Here is a 385-nt window from a genome sequence, read left to right on the forward strand (position 1 = left end):
TACCGCGTGACACGGGCGGCAATTGGTAGACCTTGACTCTCCGGAAGCCCTTGAGGGAGCGGATTCGGAGGCCCAGGCCGGGGGGCGGTTCCGGAGACCCGGACGGAATCCCGGCCTCGCCCCGGTCAAACTCGACGTCCGGAAGTCGGCCTCCCCGGCTCGGGCACGCTCGCGGAGATTTCTAGGCACTCGCTTTTCAGAACGCATCAGAGAATCTCCGGAGCCTCCGGCCGGGGCGAGACCGCTCTCGCGGCCGCCTTCCCTGCCTCCCTGCCGGCGGGCGCCTCCGCCGGGGATCCGGGCGCGGGCCCGGTCCTCCTTTTTTCTCCTTCCACGATCGATGAGGTCCACGGGGCCGCGTCGGGGAGGACCCTCCGCGGGCCGG

This window comes from Eublepharis macularius, unplaced genomic scaffold (genome assembly GCF_028583425.1).
Source record: "Eublepharis macularius isolate TG4126 unplaced genomic scaffold, MPM_Emac_v1.0 Eublepharis_21, whole genome shotgun sequence".
NCBI lineage: Eukaryota > Metazoa > Chordata > Lepidosauria > Squamata > Eublepharidae > Eublepharis > Eublepharis macularius.